The sequence below is a fragment of the Bufo gargarizans genome, chromosome 5 (assembly GCF_014858855.1).
Source record: "Bufo gargarizans isolate SCDJY-AF-19 chromosome 5, ASM1485885v1, whole genome shotgun sequence".
Taxonomy (NCBI): domain Eukaryota; kingdom Metazoa; phylum Chordata; class Amphibia; order Anura; family Bufonidae; genus Bufo; species Bufo gargarizans.
This window is the reverse complement of record NC_058084.1, coordinates 298,686,842-298,698,978: the sequence shown is the minus strand read 5'-3', so window position 1 is coordinate 298,698,978 and position 12,137 is coordinate 298,686,842.

The window sequence follows — 12,137 nt, the reverse complement described above, 5'->3', positions numbered from 1 at the left end:
TTCCAGGAATGCAGGTAATCACTTTATCTGACTCAAGACAGACACCCTTCAGTTGGATCACAGTATGCTTCAACACAGATTGAAACTCAGCAAATCTATGTTGGATCGTTGAAGGCTCTTCTGCAAGATGTCATAAATCACACAATAGTGAGAGTACCTCCGGCACAATTAAAAATTCTGCTTTATTATACTCACAGAAGTAAAATGGCTATTCAGCGTATCAATATAGTAATATTCTTTCATACTATATTGATACGCTGAATAACTATTTTACTTCTGTGAGTATAATAAAGCAGAATTTTTAATTGTGCCGGAGGTACTCTCACTATTGTTGTGATTTATGACATCTTGCAGATGAGCCTTCAACGATCCAACATAGATTTGCTGAGTTTCAATCTGTGTTGAAGCATACTGCGATCCAACTGAAGGGTGTCTGTCTTGAGCCAGATAAAGTGATTACCTGCATTCCTGGAAAAACGCTTTGTGTGTGAATAAGGAGCAGCGTGGTCCCACTATATTAACATTTTGCATTTGTGAAGAACCCACTTCATCTCGGGAGACCAGCAGCGCAAGTACCGATGAAACCTAGTGACTCATTTTATTTCATTTTTAAAACAAAACTCAATATTTATTACCCTGAATCTGCGGTTTACAGAAACACCCCACATGTCGTGGTAAACCCATGAAAGGGCACACGGCAGGGCACAGAATAAAAGAAGCGCCATATGGTTTTTGAAAGGCAGATTTTGCTGGACTGGTTTTTAGTAGTGATGAATATTCACGATCAACACTAAGGGGTAGGCAACTTTCCTATTAGTTGCTATTAGAATATTTGCGATCAACACTATTCACAAATTCAAATATATAGCACTATATTATAAATATTGGGGAATTTTCGAAGAGGAGATATTTGCAATTAAAATTAGCGATTGAATATTCGTGCTCAACACTAGTTTTTAGATGTCATGTCCCATTTGAAGCCCCCCTGATGCACCCGTACAATATAAACTCCCAAAAAGTGACCCCCTTTTGGAAACTAGGGGATAAGGTGCCAGTTTTATTGGTACTATTTTGGGGTACATATGATTTTAATTGGTCTATATTAAGTTTTTTGTGATGCAAGGTAATTAAAAAATGGCTGCTTTGGCACTGTTTTATTTTTTACTTTTTACAACATTCATCTAACAGGGTAGATCATGTGCTATTTTTATAGAGCCGGTTGTTACGGACACAATCATATCAAATAAAATATGTCTACTTTCTTTGTTTCAGTTTTACATAATAAAGCATTTTTGAAAAAAATAGTTTTTGTGTCTCTATTTTCTGAACACCATATTTTTTGTATTTTTCTGCCAATCGTCATTATTTATTTTTTACAGCGTTCACCTGAGGGGTTAAGTAATGTGAAATTTTTATAGAGCAGATTGTTACGGATGTGGCAATACCTAATACATATACTTATTTAAGTTTTATACAACAATAGCATTTTTGAAACAAAAAAAAAAGATGTTTTAGTGTCTCCATAGTCTGAGAACCATGAGGTGACGGTTTGATTGGTACTATTTTGGTGGGCATTGTGAGGGATTGCACCTTCATTTTGTATCCTGGATTCCATTTTACTTGGCTAGTTTATTTTAGGTCAGAATGGAAAATTTCTGAACCGTGTGTACTTGAGACAAAGTTAATAACTTGTTAGTTCTCAGAACTATGTGTGTCTGATATTCTGGGAGTACAACTGGTTCTAGATACTTCCCAAGGATGAACAACCCAAAGATAGAAAATAAAAATAAATACTGTAATTAAATGTGCTTGATTTGCAAGCATCAAAAATAAGTTATTATTATTATTAACCCCTTAAGGACTCAGCCCTATTTCACCTTAAGGACTTGCCCATTTTTTGCAAATCTGACCAGTGTCACTTTAAGTGCTCATAACTTTAAAACACTTTGACTTATCCAGGCCATTCTGAGATAGTTTTTTCGTGACATATTGTACTTCATGACACTGGTAAAATGAATTTAAAAAAAATATATTTTTTTTGCATAAAAAATACCTAATTTACCAAAAATTTCTCTACTTCTGTAATACATAGTAATGCCCCCAAAAATTGTGATGACTTTACATTCCCCATATGTCTACTTCAGGTTTGAATTATTTTGGGAATGATATTTTATTTTTTGGGGATGTTACAAGGTTTAGAACTTTAGAAGCAAATATTGAAATTTTTCAGAAATTTACAAAAACCCAATTTTTAGGGACTACTACAGCTCTGAAGTCACTTTGCGAGGCTTACATAATAGAAACCACCTAAAAATGACCCCATTCTATAAACTACACCCCTCAAGGTATTCAAAACTGATTTTACAAACTTTGTTCACCCTTTAGGTGTTGCACAAGAGTTATTGGCAAATGGGGATGAAATTTGAGAATTTCATTTTTTTGCCTAATTTTCCATTTTAACCCATTTTTTCCACTAACAAAGCAAGGGTTAACAGCCAAACAAGACTGTATCTTTATTGCCCTGACTCTGCCGTTTACAGAAACACCCCATATGTGGCCGTAAACTACTGTACGGCCACACAGCGGGGCGTAGAGTGAAATGTGCGCCGTTTCGTTTTTGGAAGCCAGATTTTGCTGGACTGGTTTTTTGACACCATGTCCCATTTGAAGCCCCCTGATGCACCCCTAGAGTAAAAACTCCCTAAAAGTGACCCCATCTAAGAAACTACACCCCTCAAGGTATTCAAAACTGATTTTAAAAACTTTGTTAACCCTTTAGGTGTTGCACAAGATATAATGGAAAATAGAGATACAATTTCAAAATTTCACTTTTTTGGCAGATTTTCCATTTTAATATCTTTTTTCAAGTAACAAACCAAGGGTTAACAGCCAAATAAAACTCATTATTTATGGCCCTAATTCTGTAGTTTACAGAAACACCCCATATGTGGTCGTAAACTGCTGTATGGGCACACGGTAGGGCGCAGAAGGAAAGGAATGCCATACGGTTTTTGGAAGGCAGATTTTGCTGGACTGTTTTTTTTTACACCATCTCCCATTTGAAGCCCCCCTGATGCACCCCTAGAGTAGAAACTCTAAAAAAGTGACCCCATTTTAGAAACTACAGGATAAGGTGGCAGTTTTCTTGGTACTAGTTTAGGGTACATATGATTTTTGGTTGCTCTATATTACACTTTTTGTGCGGTAAGGTAACAAGAAATAGCTTTTTTTTTTGTTATTTACAACATTCATCTGAAAGGTTAGATCATGTCGTAAATTTTATAGAGCAGGTTGTCACGGACGCGGCGATATCTAATATGTATACTTTTTTTTTTTATTTATGTAAGTTTTACACAATGATTTCATTGTTAAAACAAAAAAAGTTTTAGTGTCTCCATAGTCTAAGAGCCATAGTTTTTTAAGTTTTTGGGCGATTATCTTATGTAGGGTCTCATTTTTTGCGGAATGAGATGGCTGTTTTATTGGCACTATTTTGGGGTGCATATGACTTTTTGATCGCTTGCTATTGCACTTTTTGTGACGTAAGATGACAAAAAATTGCTTTTTTTAAACCGTTTTTTTTTTTTTTTTTTTTACGGTGGTCACCTGAGGGGTTAACTCATGTGATATTTTTATAGAGCCGGTCGATACGGACACGGCGATACCTAATATGTATACTTTTTTTATTTATGTAAGTTTTACACAATGATTTAATTTTTGAAACAAAAAAAAATATGTTTTAGTGTTTCTATAGTCTAAGAGCCATAGTTTTTTCAGTTTTGGGGCGATAATCTTGGGTAGGGTCTCATTTTTTGCGGGATGAGATGACGGTTTGATTGGCACTATTTTGGCGTACATGCGACTTTTTTGATCACTTTTATTACCTTTTTTGGGAAGTAAGGTGGGCAAAATTTAAATTTTCTCATAGTTTTTATTTTTTTATTTTTATGGCGTTCACCGTGCGGTAACATGACCGTTTTATAGATCAGGTCATTACGGACGCGGCGATACCAAACATGTGTAGGGAATTTTATTTTTTTCATTTTTAATTTGTGATAAATGTGTTTTTTGATTTTCCCTTTTTTTCCCCTTTTTCTTACTTTTTTTGACCCAGACCTACTTGGTTCTTGAAGATCCAGTGGGTCTGGTGTCTGCATAATACAGTACAGAACCTATATAGGTTTCTGTACTGTATTTTACTTACACTGAACAGATCTATGCTTTCAGCATAGATCTGTTCAGCACCATGGACAGCAGGACGCCTGAGCAGGCGTCCTGTTGCCATGGGAACCTTCCCCGTCTGCCACAACTTCGCAGACGGGGAAGGGTAAGGACTGGGGCTTCGGGGGGCTGTCTGGGGGCTCTCTCCCTTTCCATTCGGGGGGCTGCAAAGGCACAGCAGCCCCCCGATGGGAGAGGGAGGGAGCCGCATCTTACTGTTAACTCTTTCCATACAGCGGTCCATACGGACCGCTGTATGGAAAGGGTTAAACGGCTGACATCCATTCACAGATGTCAGCCGTTTATACCAGGGTGCCAGCAATGTGCTGGCACCCTGTTATACCCACTAGAAGCCAACGATTATTCGGCGGGAGGCGGGCGGGGGATCGCGATCCCGCCTGACGCACCGCCCGCCTCCCGCACCGCCCACACCGCCCGCAACACCCCCCTGCACCTCCCACCAGGCTAAAATCATGCAGGGGTGCAGGGGGGGTGATAACTATAGATTTGTGCCACACTAAAGTTTCTGATCGCCGCGGTCAGGGACCGCGGCGATCAGAAACAGCAGAAATCGCAACAAACCGCAGGTCTGAATTGACCTGCGGTTTGCTGCGATCGCCGATACGGGGGGGGGGTCATATGACCCCCCCAGGCGTTGTGACAGGATGCCCGCTGAATGAATTCAGCCGGCATCCTGTGCGGATTAACCCCTGGGGCGCCACAATCTCAGTTTAAACTCATGACATACCGGTACGTCATGGGTCCTTAAGGACTCGGGATCCATGCCGTACCGGTACGTCATGGGTCCCTAAGGGGTTAATCACACGATGCTTACGTAAAATGATGATATCTGTGTTGGCTTGACTTCTAGAAAATAGGTAAAAAATATTTTATATCAGCCCAATAAAGATGAGAGAGATCATTCTGATACAACCTTGAGCCTGTGTCATTTATCTCTGCTGAGTACTTTTACCTGTATCTGATTTGGACCCCAGCAGGTCATAGAAGTAGGGGTTTTGCCCTATCAGGCATATGCCTTTTTAATCACTTGGTGTTGGAATTTTTGTGATGTAAGGTGACAAAAAAATGCTTTTTTAACAATTTTTATTGTATTTTTTTGCTGTGTTCAGCTGAGAGGTTAAGTCATATGATATTTTTATAGAGCTAGTTGTAATGGACGTGGCAATACCTAATATGTATACTCTTTTTTATTTATTTCACTTTAGCACAATAATAGCATTTTTGAAACAAAAAATGATGTTTTAATGTTTCTATATTCTGAGAGCTATATATATTTTCTTTGAAACAATTTTCTTATGTAGGGTCTCGTTTTTTGTGGGATGACGTTAAGGTTTTATTGGTACCATTTTGTGGGACATACGCATTTTTGACCACTTGGTGTTGCACTTTTTGTGCTGTAAGGTGACAAAAATGGCTTTTTTTTTACAGTTTTTTAATTATTTTTTTATGGTGTTTATCAGACGGGGTGGACCCTGTGATATATTTATAGAGCCGGTAGTTACATATACGATATACCTAATATGTGTGGGTTTTTTTTTCCTTTTTTTTTCCTTTCTATTTTTTATGATAAAATCAGGGGAAAGGTTTTTTTCTTCTTTTTTTTTACTTGAAACAATTTTATTTTTTATTAAAAATATTTTTCAGCTTCTTTTTAACTTTATTTTTGTCCCACTCTGGGACTTCAACTTTTGAGGGTCTGATCCCCTCTGCAATGGATTACAATACATCTGTATTGTAATGCATTGCCTGTTAGTGTATTACAGTTTACCTAGGAGATCCTGGGTCTGGATCTCCTCCGCCCCATAGAAGGCAGGTCCCAATGCTGTGCAAGGCATTGGGCAGCATGTGCATGGCATCGGGCTGCCTTGTCACCCATCGGGTCCCCGCCACAGCAGCGGGGGACCCGATGGGGTCCCTCACACCGCCGCATGCACCTTCTATGCTGTGGTCAGTGCTGACTGTGGCATAGAAGGGGTTGATCCGCCGGCATCAGATTTTTATGCCGGCGGATATAGCAGGGGCCCGGCTATCAAGGACTGCCGGGCCCCTGCAGTCTTTGAGTGCGCACCGCTCCAGTGCCCGCCCGATCACCATGATGTAATAGTACGTCAAAATGTGGCAAGTCACTTGCCGCCATGACGTACTATTACGTCATATGTCGGGAAAGGATTAATCATCTCCCCCTTAGACATCTTTTTTCAAGACTAAACAAATTCAGTTAATTTAATCTTTGCTCATAACTAAGATCTTATATTTATCTATATTGAACCTCATTTGCCAAATGGAGGTCCAAACAGTAAGTTTGTCCAAGTCAGTTTGTAACTTATTAACATCTTCCACAAACTGTACCATATTACAAAGTTTGATGTCATCTGCAAAAATAGAAACAACATTATTAATTCCATCCTCTGTCATTAATGAATGAGTTAAATAATAGCAGACCTAGCACAGAACCTTGGGGTACACCATTTATAACCGGGGACCATTCAGAGTAGGAATCATTGACCACAACTCTTTGGATACGATCATGAAGCCACTTTTCAATCCAATTACAAATGATATTTTATAAAGTAATAGACAACAATTTACCCATTAGTCGTCTGTTTGAGACAGTCAACCACCTTTGCAAAGTCCAAAAACACCATATTACCATTCTTCCCTCTATCCAGGCTTCTACTTACCTCCTCATAAAAACAAATCGGGCTAGTTTGACAGCTTCTGTTCTTAGTAAATCCATGTTGGCTATCACTTATTGTATTACTGACAATTACATAATCCTGTACATAGTACCGTAAAAACATTTTTTCCCGTTATGGATGTTAAGCTTACTGGTCTATAATTTCCTGGTGAAGACCTAGCACCCTTTTTGGAAATGGGAACCACATTTTCCTTGTGCCAGTCTCTTGGTACACAGCCTGTCATTAAATAATCTGTAAATATTATTAACAGAGGTAAAGCAATAACTTAATTGAGCTCCTTTAGAACTCTAGGGTGTAATCCATCTGGACCTGGGGCCTTATTCACTTTTTTTTTTTTTTAGCATATTAGGACCATATCTACAGTCAGCCAGGTAAGTATGTTATTCGAGGTATTTCCACCAGTGGCAGCACCCTCAGAGGATGCCCTCTCTTCTTTTGTATATGCATAGCTAAAAAACATTTAGGAGCTCTGCCTTCTCTCGATCCCCAGTGACCAACACCACGTTACCATCATTTAGGGGTCCTACATGTTCTGTGCTCAACTGGCCTGCCAACTCTCCTGACCTGAACCCCATAGAGAATCTGTGGGATATTGGGAAGAGAAAGTTAAGAGACGCAAGGCCCAACATTCTGGATGAGCTTAAGGCCGCTATCGAAGCATCCTGGCCCTCCATAACACCTCAGCAGTGCCACAGGCTGATTGCCTCCATGCCACGCCGCATTGAAGCAGTCATTTCTGCAAAAGGATTCCCGACCAAGTATTGAGTGCATAACTGAACATAATTATTTGAAGGTTGACTTTTTTTTGTATTAAAAACACTTTTCTTTTATTGGTCGGATGAAATATGTTATTTTTTTTTAGATAGGAATTTTGGGTTTTCATGAGCTGTATGCCAAAATCATCAATATTAAAACAATAAAAGGCTTGAACTACTTCAGTTGTGTGTAATGAATCTAAAATATATGAAAGTTTAATGCTTATCAGTACATTACAGAAAATAATGAACTTTATCACAATATGCTAATTTTTTTAGAAGGACCTGTACATGATGTAGAAGGGTTAACGCACAAGCTTTATGAGACATGTTATCTAAACTAAGTGCAACTAAATGCATTAAGCAATTGTTTTTCAATGTCTTTTGTTTCAAGATAATTCGATGAGTTAAGAAATTTCAGTTAACAGTGTGTCCTTTACCCCTGCTACCTCTGTATGTTTGGATAGTTAAAATCTCCCATTATCACTACTATGCCAGCCTGCACAGCCCACTCCATTTGCACATACAGTTGATCTTCTATCTCCTCAGTGATATTGGGGGGTCTATAGATCACACCAATAATTATTTTTTCATTATTTTTTTTCCCCTCTGAATTTCCACCCACAAGGTTTCAACACCGTCACAACCTACATCCACAATAGTTTCTTTCACACTTAAATTCATATTACTCCCGGCATACAAACATACACCACCACCTTTGCGTTTATCCATATCATTTCTAAAGAGTGTAAAACCGTGAAGTTTTACAGCCAAATCATGAGAAGAGTCCAGCCGTGTCTCAGCAACACCAACTATATCAATATGCTTCTCCAGTACCAAGGCCTCAAGCTCACCCATTTTGCTTGCTAGACTTCTTGCATTTGTGAATAGTCATAAGCGGCAGGGACAATATTAGAATTTGCTATATTTTGCGAAAATTCGGTAGAATATTCATTATATATTCGCAAATTCGAGATTATTTTCTTGATGGCGAAAAATCAGCAATAGCATGACAATAGTTTTATATGTAGAGTGCTCCAATATATTTGCAATTGCGAAATCCGCACTAATTATGCTAATATTTTGGCACAATACGTGCAACTTCACATTTTAACAGGACTGACTACTTATTAGTGATTGGTGCACTAAGTATTGTTGTGAACTTGTGACATCACAGCACTATGTAGGTATGTATGTAGGTTTGGCTCTCCATACATACATACATACATATCAGCTATACTATATGACTATCTATCCCTATATTCTAAATATTCGCAAATTTTCGAAGTGCCGATATTCACGATTAATATTTGCTATTCAAATATTTGCACTAATTGTGAACATACATTTTAAGTTGTCTTCAAATTTTACACATTTAGGAAATTTATTTTTTATGATCACTTTTTCCTCCTTCAAAGTTGGTTTGCGACTGACGGATCTCCTTATCCACTTTTCTAATGCTCCCCCCACTATCCATTCCTCCCACCAATATATTCTGACCACTCTCTAACCTGTCAGCCTCCATATTTATAGCCATATCCTCCCCCCTTGCCACCCCAGCCAGAATTCTCCTCCCCAAAACAGCAGCCCCCCTTCTATTGAGGTGCAAATTATCTGCAGAAAACAGTTTATCTGCGTAACCCCAGTGAAAAGTCAGCCCAGTGGTCTAGAAATCCTTCTGCTCTACACCAACACTAAAGCCATGCATTTAACTCCCTAAGCTCCCACTGATGGTCCTGTGTAGTGCATGGCACAGCCAGTATTCCAGAGAACACTACCGTGGAGGTCCTTCCCTTCAGTTTGGAACCTAGCTGTTTAAAATTATCCGCAACGACCTTCCACCTACCATTTATTTTGTCCTTGGCATCAACATAGACCACTACAGCTAGGTCATCACCAGCTCCTACTAGTAATGTATCTATCCATTCCACCACATGCCGAACGCTGGCACCAGGGAGACAGCAAACCATTCGGTTGAGGCGGTCTTGGAGACAAATTATTCTGTCTTCCTGATTATAGAATCCCCTATAACCACTAAGTGTTTAGGCTTACCTGAACTATTATCCCCAGACTACTAACTGGGCTATTCTCCCAGATGTTAGGGACAACAATATCCACTAGAGCTGCCATTTCTGAAACTGACACCCTTGCATCCTTGCCCAACTTTGCAATTTTGCTTGGAAGCTCAGAAACAGGGTTGGCCTTCCTCTTCTTGCATCCCTTTTTACTCCCTCTAAATACATTAATCCAGCTATTTGCCTATTCCTGTTGATCCACCAACTGATCTTCAACTTCCTTATCTACTCCACTAACTGCTTGCTCAGTGAGCAGCATGCTCCTTTTAAGATTGTCAATCATTCTCAGTGTTGCATTTTGCTCTTCCAATTCTCTAACACAAGCTTTCAGATGGGCAACATGCTCACATCTTTCAGTGGTATTCATCCTCGAACACCTGCTCCAGTTGTTCATACATATGGCAGACTGTTCACTGAAGGAAATATCCTATGTTGCTAGCCATTATCCCAGTTGCAAAAAGAAACAATGAATATGAAAAAAAAAATGTAGATTACTTACAGACTCTTTGTGCCTTGTCATTAGCTCCTTGTTTTAAACTTCTGTTTTTTAACTCCACGTATTCACAAGCCACTTACTTAAACAGTAAATGCAATATAGACTTTAGTTACTTCTGAAATTTATATTTTATGAGAACAAATATACTGTTCTTCAGGTACCTTTGGATTGTACCCTTGGATTGTTCTTCACAGTAGGGATAAATATATAATCTTTTTAGAGAGTGTATGGTGTACAGTATTGTCATTGATTTGATATCACAATGCTTTAAGAGGAAAGTGAGTGGGTTGATATCAGATTAGAATGCAGCTCTTACTCAAAAGAAAATACCAGCTGGACAGTGTCGATAAATTTTGTGTTCTCAGAAATTGTCAAACTCTGTCATGTTAGTTTGTATGATTATAAACAGTGTTTATTTCTAGGAAAGGAAATATATTTCAATCCTTCTACTAACTTGACTTGAAGCAATGGAGAAATATATAATGTACTTACAGATGCCAACTTACTCTGACTGTACTTTCTGCATGATTTTACAGCTCAAATATTTGAAAAAAAAGAACCTTGTTAAATACTGGTTGAATGTGCATGCTATTATTGCTTAGGCTACTTTCACACCAGCGTTTTTTTTCTTCCGGTATTGAGATCCGGTATAGGGTCTCAATATCGGAAAAAAAGCATCCATTTGCTCCTAATGCATTCGGAATGGAAAGCAATCTGTTCAGCGTGCATCAGGATGTCTTCCGTTCCGTTGCTTGTATGGTTTTTGACCTGCTTGCTGCGGTATTTTGTCCTGTCAAAATTCCGGAACACTAATGCACTTGCTGGATCCAGTACTATTTTCCATGGAAATGTATTGATGCCGGTTCTGGCACCAAGTGTTCTGGAATTCGACGTGTCAACGGATCTGTTTTTTCAGTCTGCACCTGCACCGGTATGTAGGGGGAGCAGGGATCATTGCTTTCTGTTTTGTCATTTCAGAGCCAGCCTTTGAGGGTTCATCAGCAAGACACTGTAGGTGAGTATACAATTTTTATTTTATTTTTTTCAAGGGGGATGAAAAACTTGGAAAATATATAAGTAGCTCCTATGAACTTATACATAGGAGCTGTAGGTTATAAGTACATAGGAGATGTTTGGAGTAGTAGTAGATTTGACTACTACTCCTAGCTACCAGCAGTCCCTATGTAGGAGATGATATGAGTAGTAGTCCTAGATATTACAACTCCAAGTATGCCCTATGTACTTATACTACCAGCAGTCCCTATGTAAAAGTACATATTGACTGCTGGTAGTATAAGTACATAGGGGATGCTAGGAGTTGTAATACCTAGGACTTCTACTCATAGCATCTCTTGGAGAGTGTAAATATAAATGAGCCATGTAGTAAAAACAAGACAAAAAAAAAAAAATCCTACGTACTATATAATTTGGTTGGCCTGGTTTGTGACCAGAAACTGGCCATATACCCATTTTTACAACACCGTTAGACTTGACATCAAATGCTCTAATGCTCTCCTTTGTTCTGGGGTGAATATTACAGGGCAAAATACATTTTTGGAAGATCCAGTGATGGAAAGGGCTCTGCATGGAGAATAATAGGCATACGCTTCTGGCTAGCATTGTGCAATCAACATCACTGATGGCTGAGATAGGGGTAAAGCCTGCCCATAGGAGCCAGTGATTTTGTAACACACCAGAGTTGTGTTACTACACGCCTCTTCCCCGCTACTATCTCCTAGGAGCCTTTATACTGTAATCAGATATGATTTTGCTCATGTTTTCCACAAATGTGTATATATATATATATCTATGTTAAAGGCAATTGTTCATGAAATTAGCCTGGTTACAGCAGGTGGCAGCAACTTATTAG